This window comes from Solanum verrucosum, unplaced genomic scaffold (assembly GCF_900185275.1).
Source record: "Solanum verrucosum unplaced genomic scaffold, falcon-dt-bn FXZP01000029.1, whole genome shotgun sequence".
Taxonomy (NCBI): domain Eukaryota; kingdom Viridiplantae; phylum Streptophyta; class Magnoliopsida; order Solanales; family Solanaceae; genus Solanum; species Solanum verrucosum.
Genome location: NW_026020357.1, coordinates 1,307,273 through 1,318,452, shown reverse-complemented (window position 1 = coordinate 1,318,452; position 11,180 = coordinate 1,307,273).

Sequence of the window (11,180 nt, the reverse complement as noted above, 5' to 3'; positions counted from 1 at the left end):
TACGTTGACTTTTTCTCTTGCAAATTATGAATTGGATAAGTCACCAAGTTTGACAATAAAGGCAACTATTGGGAAAGAACTATAGTATAAATAAAACCCAAAAGATATAATATAATGCATGAATATGCACAACCAAAAATAGATATACAAACCAAAAGTTGTTCAAAATTATCATTACCTGGCCAAATCGGAAAAATTATCACAACATAAACATGCCCATTCTGATCAAATGAACATCATAAAAAAATATTACAACAAGCATAAAACATTCACGGACATGTTTCAGTAAACTTAGGATATTTGTAAATCTCAATTTCTAAATTAAATTTGGTATATTATTAACCGTCGTGGTTCACTTTTTACCAATTAATATACGATCATCTTCATTGCCTTATTTTTTATTTCTTATCTCAATATTTGTGTCTTCCAACTGATAAATAAGCACAAAAAATTATATTTCTAATTCAGGGGATACATTTATTTTTCCAATAGACTTCGAACATAGGAAGAATTTCTCTACTTCATGAAGGGAGAAAAAAAAAGAGAAAATGGAACCAAAATATAAATGTGATGATCCAATTCTATGTTTTGGGGGTGCAAACATCAATTCTAAAAATTAAGTTACAAAAAACCATTGAAGTTTTTAACTTACAAAAGCTAAAAAATTAATGAATTTTGTACTATCACCATATTTAAAATAATATATCTGAGTATTAAATAAGACAATTAATTTTGTTTAATTCAATTTTAATATTAGATGTGTTACTAGTTTACACCAGAAAGTGTCATAAAATATCGGTGAAGCCCATCTCAGATTATAGACAAAGGAAGCCCATGAAACCTAACTATCTCATTAATGTAAAGCTTGGCGTAGTCCTTTGCCGAATATGTATCCTAACTACAAAAAAGCGCGCAAACTTAGTAACTCTATCAACAATCACCCAAATGGAGTCATGTTGTCTGCGAGTACGAGGTAAACCTGTAATGAATTCCATGTTGATCACTTCCCACTTCCAAGTAGGAATGTTGATCTCTTGAGTCGTACCTCCTAGTTTCTGATGTTCTACTTTCACTTGCTGGCAATTAGGGAACTTAGCCACAAAATCCGCTATATCTCTTTTCATAACATTCCACCAAAAGACTTCACGCAGATCATGGTATATCTTAGTGGCACCTGTATGAATAGAATACCTTGAGTTATGGGCTTTTGCAAGAATCTACTATCTTAACTCACCCACCTTAGGAACAAATAATCGACCTTGATAACGAAGCACACCATCTCACCCTTTAGTTAAAGCATTATCGGATCACTGTCTTGCTTTTCCTTCACCTCCACTACTAATGAAGATTCTGACCCATTCTAAACTGTTACACCACCATCTGATATGCTCATAAGATGAACTCCTAAGCGAGCAAGTCTGTGAACATCCTTTGTTAGCTCCTTTATTTCTTCTTCAACACGTGTTACAGTACCTATAGATAGTCTACTAAGAGCATTTGCTACTACATTTGCCTTACCAGGATGTTAATGCACACTTATATCATAATCCTTGAGGGATTCAAGCTGTCTCCTCTGGAGAAGATTTAGTTCTTTCTGGGTGAATACATACTGAAGGCTCTTATGGTCTTTGAACATGTTTACGTGAACACCATACAAGTAATGTCTCCAAATCTTAAGTGCAAACACCACTTCTTCAAGCGCTAGGTCATGAGTTGGATAGTTCTTCTCATGCACCTTAATCTGTCTAGAAGCATAAGTTATAACCTTACCTTGCTGCATCAACACACTACCTAGGCCGACTCTGGATGGATCACAGTAGATAACATAACCATTTGAACCCTCTGGTAGAGTCAAAACAGGAGTTGTAGTCAACCTAGTTTTCAGTTCTGAGAAGCTTTTCTCACAATCATCTGACCACTGAAACTTAATATTTTTTTGAGTCAACTTAGTCAATGGAGAAGATATGGATGAAAATCCTGCCACAAACCTTCTGTAATAACCAGCCAAACCTAAGAAACATCTAATATCTGTAGGAGAGGTTGGTTTGGGCCATTGTTTCACTACTTCTATTTTCTAAGAATCCACTTGGATCCCTTCGCTTTTCACAATATGCCCAAGGAAAGCAACTGATTACAACCAAAACTCACATTTGCTAAACTTAGCAAATAATTGGCGATCCTTGAGAGTTTGCAAGACAACTCTCAAATGAGTCGCATGTTCTTCCTCATTCCTAGAGTAAATGAGGATATCATCAATAAATACGATAACGAATAAATCCAAATACTGCTTGAACACCTTATTCTTCAAATCCATGAAAAATGCAGGAGCATTGGTTAGTCCAAATGACATAACTACAAATTCATAATGACCGTACCGAGTTCTTAAGGTTGTTTTCAGGATGTCACTATCTCTGACTCTGAGCGGATGGTAATTGGATCTAAGGTTTATATTCGAGAAATGACTAGCACATTGAAGTTGGTCGAACAAGTCATCAATCCTGGGGGATAGGGTACTTATTCTTGGTTGTGACTTTGTTCAACTGTCTATAATCAATGCACATCCTGAGAGAACTATCTTTATTTTTCACGAAGAACACTAGGCACCCCATACGAAAATACTAGGTCTGATGAAGCCCTTATCTAGAAGATCTTCCAAGTGCTCCTTCAATTTCTTAAGCTCAACTGGAGCTATTTTGTAAGGAGAAATAGATATAGGTTGGGTATCTGGAAAGAGATCAATTCCAAAGTCGATTTCCCATTCGGAGGAACTTCGGGAAGATCTTCTAGAAACACTTTTGGGCAATAAAAGTACAAAAGAAATTGGGTTTCCAAGCAATCCTTGGAGGTGAACAAAAAGATGACTTAGAAGCACTAGAAAAAGAATTGATAAAGGAAAAGAAGGGAATGCCTTGAGAATACCACATCTCATGAGGAAAAAGTCACTGAGCCTAAATGACCATACCTTTGCACTCAACCCCATTACAAGCCTTAGAAAGACCTTTTTGATCTTGAGTGAGCCAAACCGAAGATCGATTGGAAAATAAGGTCAAGCCTATGGATGAAAACATGCATTGTGTTCCTCGTTTTGAGTGTGAGTGTTGCATCTGATTCCTGATCTTGAATTGATTCACCTCTGTGTGTGAATATGGAATCATTCTTTATGTGAGGGCATTTAGATACTTTTTGTTGAGCTTGAACTTGCACAAGTAGCAAGTACTTTGAGCATCAAAATCTTTGGTAATGGTGTGTCACAACTTGAATATTTGAGTACACAATTGATCTTTGCATGAGTAATTTGAGTCTTGTTGTGTATGTTCAGGATTTAGTCTTGTCTACGTAGAACTATTTGAGACATCCTATTTGAACTGCTGAACTTGAGTTTTACTTGAGGACAAGGGAAAGTTTAAGTTGGGGGTGTTGATGAGTCAACAATTTGGACTCATTCAGGGCTTTGCTTATTTAGTCTAAATATTTGATGAAAACGCTTAAGTTTCAGGTATTTGAAGTTTTAGTGGAAGCATGGACAGATAAGCGTAAAAAGGAATAAGAAGGTTGAAAAGAACGAAGAAGCCGAAACCTGAGCATCGCCAAGCATGCTTGGTGAATCGCCGAAGGGACGCACTCGACCCTATGTTCCAGTTTGCAAAGCCCTGAAGGAGAAGGATCAAAAAGGCGATAAAAAGAGTAGTTGGCGCTTTGCTAATCAGTTTCGCGATGCAGAAGTATACCGCCCAATGATCCAGAACGGACAGATGATGAAGGCAAAGCACAAATGGTTGTGAACAAGAAAAAGGGCGAATCGCCGAGTCATTCGGCGTTCGCGACTAACATCGCCAAGCGATCCGCCAACACTATTTTCTGAAGTCTATAAATACTAAACTCTTTACTAGTTTTTAGAAGAGAGGGGAGAGTATGAACATTATTGTAATTTTTACTCTAGCTTTGATATTTCTCTCAAGTTTGGATAGGGTTTTTGGAGGACTTGAAGAAGAAAGGAGTTCATCTTCCCCAAATTGGAAGTAGGTCTTCTCTATTCTTCTTTCTTTGCTTAAATCAAGGTTTAATTTCTTATACCCACTTGATTTCAATATCAGTTTAGGTATAATTTCTTATTTCTTTATGTGTGGCTAAAAACCCCATTCTTGGGGTGTGATTTAGCAAATATGTGTTGATATTATTGTTGGGTTTTGCTTGCTGATAGGTTAGATGTATTTTAATGGTGATTTCACCTAGTGGTTGTGGTTTAATTTAATGGGTTTGTAGTTGAAAATACAAACCCACCCATGTGTCTTCGGCTTGCTCAAGAGAGAGGTCATGAAATCAAGACCGGTAGACTAATGGCCTAAGGAGTGGGTCGACATGAGGTTCAGCCCGATAAGGTAAGCCCTAGTCTCATCTCCTAACACTCAGCTCAAGAGAGTGAGTGGGGTAAGGCGTAGGCTGGCCTTCATGCGGCAAATGGGTATCTGAGAGGAACCCATTTGAAATGGGGTAAGTTGCCCGAGAGGGAACTTATTTCCATCTAAAGCTTAGCCTAGTCACTATTATCTTGCAAATTTCCTATCGAAAGCATGTACCCAACGATTTATACCAACATATATTGCGGTCATATCCCAAGAATCTCTCCCCACACTTGATTTCCTTTATTTTTTACTGTTGTTTAAATTTAATCTTGTGACAAAACCCCTATCGATATTTGACACTTTTTTTGTCACCCATCGAATTTACTTTGTTTTATTCACAAATTTCTCAAACTACAGCTAATCAGAATAAGATCCTAGTTTAACTACTATTTTCGCTACCACTCCCTTGGAACTCGACCCCAACCCTTGGCTGGGTTATTATACTATTGCATGATCGTAGACAGTTATATCAGAAGTTGTGTCATTGATTACGCAAACATCAAAATGGTGCTCCTGCCGGGGAGTGTTGTTACATGAAAGTTTTTGGTTTAAGTCAAATTCTGCTTTCAATAATCGTAGTTTACTAATCTTATTTTTAGTTTTGTTTTTATTTAGATTTGTTGGTGTAGGTAGGTTCCCTAAGCATGGCTGAGGGAAATGGTGGCAACTCGGCTGAGATGAAGCAAGAAGTCGAGAGGGACTTCACATTACCCACACTGGTAACTCAGCTGCACGAGTTGGCCAACAAAATAACAGAGGTGGAAAACCAATGCAAGCGTCAAGGGAGGTACATACCTCCTCACGAGAGGAAGTAGTCTAGAGGCAGGGAGAACAACCGTGTCGAGGACACACTCCAAATCATTCTCCAAAGGATCACCGAACAAGATCAAATGTTGGAAAAGATGAAAGAGAGTATTGAAGTGTTGAATCAAATGGTTGGCTCTCATTCTAGATCGATCCAGCTGATCAGGACACTCCTGAATTATGCGGTGCCTTCTCTTCACTCAAATGAAGTATTGGGGTTACCTAGTAACACTAAGGACAACCCAACCAATGGGGAGTGAGTAAGGACTTGCGTCAAGCCACGACTTTAAATAAGGAACTTCTTGGGAGGCAACCCAAGTTTTTGATTACTTAAATTTGCTTTTATAAATAATAGTGTATTAGTGGTGCAGGTTAGAATAAGGAAAGTAGTGAAAAATATAGATTGGCGAGAGAATGGTCAGTCGGCGAACCGCCGAACAGGTTAGCGTGCCAGACCTGACCCGCCGTTTGGCTCAACTGAAGTTCAAATTAGAGCCTGTAGAACTCTGCGACCTTGATAACCAGTTCGCCGCATCGTCGACCAGGTAGGCGATCTCGAATTAGACCGTTGTCTTTATCCCAAGAAATTGACAAGTCAGTAACAAGTGGCGAGACAATGTACCACTCGGTGATTCACTGAGTGGATCAGTGGTTGGAACTAACATCGCCGAACTGGACGGTTTATAATAGCCAAAAGATTCAAAACTTCAACTTCTCCACTTTCCCTCGCTCACAAATCTCCTAAACTCGCACTAAGGTAGTATCTTCTTTGATTTAGAGTTACTCTAGCATTTTATTTTGGGACTTGTGCTCGAAATTGGAACACTTTGCCACCTACCTTTCAGATTGAATTTAATCGACATTGAAGGTTGGTTTCCTTTTCCCATATTTACATTCAAAAGTTATGTATTCATTTGCAATAATTTTATCTTAGTGATGTGTGATGGGCCTCTCTGATAGGATTAGAATAATTACATGCCTATTTTAATTCGAAAATCTTGCCTGTGATGTTTGATTGTCAAATGCCCGTAATCTTTGTGCTTTTTAATGAGATGGGTCGTGATTGCGTGTTGTTTTGATTGTTTGGCTGAAGTATGAGTAGCCCACATTTGTGCTAAATGTTGAAAACTTGCTCAATGATAGAGAGGGTGACACCCCTCTTAAGAGCAAATATCGTCAAATGGCCAAATGCGGCAAGTCCGGGAGAAATTTGAGTATCTTGTGGTGATGGGTAGTATGGGTCTTGTTCAAATTTTGTTAATGCATGCTTTGAGTTTGCTTTCGGGGTTTGCTGGATTGAATTCGAGAAGATAGATTGAAAATGGGCACATTAGGCTATTCGGCGAGCTGGGTCACGCCAAATCGTTCGGTAGTTCGCCCAATGTCTATATCTCGTCCTTAACATCATGTGAAATTGGATGTTTGAGACTGTAACTTTCAGCGAGAAGCCATGGATCGCGGAACGCACTCGGTGACTCACTAAAAGTACCCGTGATCGCCCTCTACATGTCACCCATGAGACCTTTATGCACTGTAACTTTCGGCGGACAAACCGTTGCTCGCCGAAATTAGTCGGTGACCCACCGAATATACTCTACTACTGCCAACTTGCCTTTATTGTTTAGCCAACCTCATCGGAGAGCCTGACTTAGCTCACCAAAGCAGTTCGGCGACTCGCCTACTGAATCGGTGAGCCTATCTGCAACAAGATTTGTTGTGCTAGAGTTTGATTTTGTCTTCCTAATTTCTCTCGATCTTTTTCAGATATGGTACGCACCAATCTAACCGAACCACCCCAGAAAATGGCAAAGGGCATTACAATAAATGAAGGAGGATCAAACCCTCCAAAGAAGAGAAGGGATGACCTCCAACCGGGAGACAAAGGCAAGAAGAAGAAACAAAGAGCTAAAAAAAGAGTAGCTATTAAGCCAGATTTTGATGAACCATAGGATGAACAACCTCTGATTAACCAAAGGGATGCGCTCCGGGCCAGACCTCAGCCCACAACCACCAGTACTCCCTCAGCTGCCAATCCTCCGACCACTGAATGAGTGACAGCTCCTGCACCACCTCCAGTGGCCCCTTCAGTCCCCGTAGCTCCACCTCCGCCCAGATTGCTGAACATATTAAAAGGAGATGGTTTACGAACAATTCTAGAAGAAAAGTTACTATCTGTGGAGGGTTTGGAAGGTAAGCATGCCGAGGTGCTGGACACACTCAGGTATCATAAATTGGAGCAGTTGACTAGGCCATGGGGCCCCTACATTCCTTCCTGGGTCCGGGAATTCTACTTCGCCTATGGAGAGTTGATCCCAAAGAATAAGAAGAAAGCTAGTGAGTTCCGACTAGTGAAGTCAGTTATGGTTAGAGGCAAGGAGGTGGAGTGTCACATCGATCATATTAATGTTGTATTGGGTCGATCGCTGCACTTGGCACTGCCCTACCAGGGTTTGCCTATTGTTCCATCCCTGGATGATTTGAGGGGTTGGTTAGCTCCGATGATATCTAACACCACCTCGAGGTGGATGGAGGCAAGAGCTCCGATTGAGAATAGAGATATGAACATTGCCTCCCGGTACTGGTTTGGCTTCATCAGCAGCACTATCATGCCATCCCATAATGAGTCCATTCTGCGTCATCCTAAGGTGTCTTTCCTTGGTTGTATCATGGCTAGGAGACGGATCGACTTGGGACTGTTGGTTTCACAGGAGATGGCTATGAGAGCCAAACAGACGCAGACATCTCTGCCTTTTCCTGTTCTGATCACCGAGTTATGCCAGCGTGCCGGAGTACCCCGGGACCCTTCTAGTGATATAGAGGTCACCCCGTCTTCCTCCACCGATATCCGATGTATAGAGGCCAAGTTCACACGAGAGGAGGTTGATAGGAGGAGAGCAACTCTAGCAGAAAATTCTCCAGAGGTCAATGTTGACTCATTACCAACAGAAGAACCTTCGTCTACTTAAGCTTCGAAGCCTTCAGGTATACCCACTCATTTTTCTCCTTCACAGACTTCAGGTACATCCTCTTCCTCCCAGCCCACCAAGATCACTCATGCCATGATCCTGAAGATAGGGCAGCAAGCCTATTCAGCGGATGTGAGGGCGATGTGATTGGAGAGATCCATCCCAGGGATGATTGACACTACCATCTTGACTGCACTAACTCCCCTTAGGACCACTGTTGATGATCTAACTGCCAGAGTCACTACTTGTAAGAGTAGAAAAGAGGAGACATCCGAGGTTTCAGCACTAAAAGCTGAAATAGCAGAGTTAAAGAAAGACATAGCCTATTTGAAGGCTACCAACTTCACTACACTGATGTAAGGAGAAGATGACAAGGATGCTCTTGAAACCTCGGGGATTCATTCAGCTACCATCGGATATATGCAGAGGGATGATGCCGGTCATGCAGAGTCGGATGCAGGGACTGATAAGGAATTGATACTAGTGAATTGTGAAGAGACACAGAAGAGCAAATATGAGGGCATATTCAGAGACTTGCCATATCTTATAGGGATGGTTGTGCAGTCGATGATCCAAACATCGTCGACTGAGACGCCACAGTAGCTCCTAGTGGATCCGACATTGCTATTCCATCTGAGGGTACTCCGGGCACTGATGCCCACATACAGACTGCTACACCAGCCACTGAGACTCTAATAGAGAGAGAGACTGCACAGACAGGACCTTTGTTTACCTCTCTCTCTGTCTTATTATACGTATACTTTTGGACACTTTTATTTGCATTTGGAGACAAATATTTTTTTATTTGTGGTGGGGTGAGTCCCACACCTTTTGTGTATATATTTGTGTTGTATGTTTATAAATTATGTTCACACTGCTCTCTGTGGATGTTTGAGCTTATGACTCATTTTGTTTTAAATTACAAAAATGATTATCATTTTGACCCTTCCGAAAAAATTTCATTTTTCAAAAAATTTCACCACCTCTTGTGTTGAAAGTGGTTGTTCTTGTTCAAATTCAAGTCTCGGTTTTGATCAATACCGATGACTTGAATGGTGCTCTCAATTGAACAAACATGAACGTGCAACTGCGACGAAACCAAATGAAGTTGCATAGACAATATGTGAACTCTTTGCATCTCGTTGTGATTAGCCATTTATCGAATTGATTCTCTTGTAATGACCGTTACACACTAGCGAAAGTGTGGTATTGTTTGACTTAAGTGTCGATGCTTTGTGTGGTGAGCTTATTTTGAACCTTGTATGAATAAACCTAGAATTTTCCTTGTTAGTCTGATTGATTTAGTAAAGTGTGCTCTCGAAATGATCTTAGGCAACTTTTGAAGAGTGAGCCAAATTTGACATATACCTCTTTTGTGTCTATCCATGAGCGTGTGAAACTCTCTTGAACAATCTTTGAGCCTTACCTTTCTTTGGAAGAACCTTGATGAACCCTAAACCTTACTTAACCCACTACCTATAATCCTCTTGATTTGTGGTTTAGTGAATAGCCAACTTAGGCCAAAAGCCGAAGTTGAGGGTGTGGTGAAAAGGAAAAGGAGAAGTCAAAAAGTGCAAGAAAAGACTCCCTTAACGTATGGTGTTGCGGAACAATGGAAACCCTCCATAAAAAAAATTTAAACAAAAGTTATGGAATAAAAGTACAAAAGAAATTGGGTTTTCAAGCAATTATTGAAGGTGAATAAAAAGATGACTTAGAAGCACTAGAAAAAGAATTGATAAAGGAAAAGAAGGGAACGCCTTGAGAATACCACATCTCATGGGGAAAAAGTCATTGAACCTAAATGACCATACCTTTGCACTCAACCCCATTACAAGCCTTAGAAAGACCTTTTTGATCTTGAGTGAGCCGAACCGAAGATCGATTGGAAAATAAGGGCAAGCCTATGGGTGAAAACATGTATTGTGCTCCTCTTTTTAAGTGTGAATGTTGCATCTGATTCCTGATCTTGAATTGATTCACCTCTGTGTGAATATGGAATCATTTTTTATGTAAGGGCATTTAGATACTTTTTGTTGAGCTTGAACTTCCACAAGTAGCAAGTATTGAGAGCATGAGAATCTTTGGTAGTGGTGTGTCACAACTTGAATCTTTGAGTACACAATTGATCTTTGAAAGAGTAATTTGAGTCTTGTTGTGTATGTTCATGATTTAGTCTTGTGTAACACTATTTGAGACATCCTACTTGAACTGTTGAACTAGAGTTTTACTTGAGGACAAGAAAAAGTTTAAGTTGGGGATGTTGATGAGTCCACAAATTGGACTCATTCAAGGCTTTATTTTAATAAAAATAGTGTCCTCAAATTCTTATTTAGTCTAAATATCTGATGAAAACACTTAAGTTTCAGGTATTTGAAGTTTTAGTGGAAGCATGGACACTTAGGCGCAAAAAGGAACAAAAAGGTTGAAAAGAACGAAGAAGTTGAAGCTTGAGTATCGCCAAGCATGCTTGGCGAATCGCCGAAGGGACACACTCTGCCCTTTGTTCCAGTATGTGAAGCCCTTAAGGAGAACGATCAAAAAGGTGATGAAAGGAGCAATCGGTGCTTCGCCGATCAGTACTGTGCAGCAGAAGTATACCTCCCAATGTTCCAGAATGCAAAGATGCTGAAGGCAAAGCACAAACGGTCGAGAACTAGAAAAAAGGGTGAATCACCAAGTCATTTGACGTTCGCGACTAACCTCGCAGAGCGATCAGCCAGCACTATTTTCTGAAGTCTATAAATACTAAACTCTTTACTAGTTTTTAGAGGAGATAGGAGAGTCTGAACATTATCGTAATTTTTACTTTAGCTTTGATATTTTCTCAAGTTTGGAGATAGATTTTGGAGGACTTGAAGAAGAAAGGAGTTCATCTTCCCCAAATTGGAAGTGGGTCTTCTCTATTCTTCTTTATTTGCTTGAATCAGGGTTTAATTTCATATACCCACTTGATTTCAACATAATTTTAGGTATAATTTCTTATTTCTTGATGTGTGGTTAAAAA